Source organism: Laccaria bicolor, genomic scaffold (assembly GCF_000143565.1).
Source record: "Laccaria bicolor S238N-H82 LACBIscaffold_529 genomic scaffold, whole genome shotgun sequence".
NCBI lineage: Eukaryota > Fungi > Basidiomycota > Agaricomycetes > Agaricales > Hydnangiaceae > Laccaria > Laccaria bicolor.
Window position 1 is genome coordinate 2,713 of NW_001890347.1, and position 892 is coordinate 3,604.

Genomic DNA, 892 nt, shown 5'->3' on the forward strand with positions numbered 1-892 from the left:
GCAAAGATGAGGCCGTTCGGCATTTGTCGAGAGGGGAAGGGGGGCCGTTCATCGAAAGGGGAGGCTGTTCGCCCATTCGCCTTTTATCGAGGGTGCCGTTCGTCAAGGGAGGCCATCCGCCATTTGTCGAAGGAGGGGGAGGGGGGCATTCTTCGAGGGAGGAGGCCGTTCACCACTTGTCGAGGGAGGGAGGGAGAGGGGGGCCATTTATCGATGGGAGGAGGCCGTTTGTCAATGGGAGGAGCCGTGAGGGGAGGCCACATCCAGCCTCAATGTGGTGGGAGCTTTAGGCTTGGGCTGTATTACCCACTTGGACTCCTTGGACGCTGAGGGACACATCAGCACCTGTTATATGTCAACAGGACATTCACCTATGGCCTTCCTGTGCTACAGTGGGCATCGTACTTAGCACCGAAGTTGCGATAGGCTGGCCAAAATAGGCGAAGAGACGTCAGCGCCATCGTAAGCAATGACTGAGCCGACACCTGAACTAAACGTCGTAACCGTCTGTGGTTGATACAGTTGCTCAACAGCGTCGAGCGGGCAGGTGTTGAAGAGGGCCGTGACCGCGTTTGGCAGAGGTAGGTGTCGTGCGAACTCTGGACAGGCGGACTGGCGGATCGGCGGCAGTTCGGACTCTCGGAATACGGAACATTCTGAACAGGACAACAAGGCCAGGTTTTCGGAAAACCATCGGAAACAAGATCAAAAATATCCAATCAAGTGGCGATGCAGGTACCAAACTCAATATTCCGAAGATGTCGGAAGGAGAAACTTGGAAGAGAATCTATCTAAGTACAGAGACCTAAGCCACCTAATACGTTGCAAGTGCTAAAAAAAAAGACCCGAATTCACTTATAGTGTTTTAAGGCTGGAGAAAACACATGTCAAT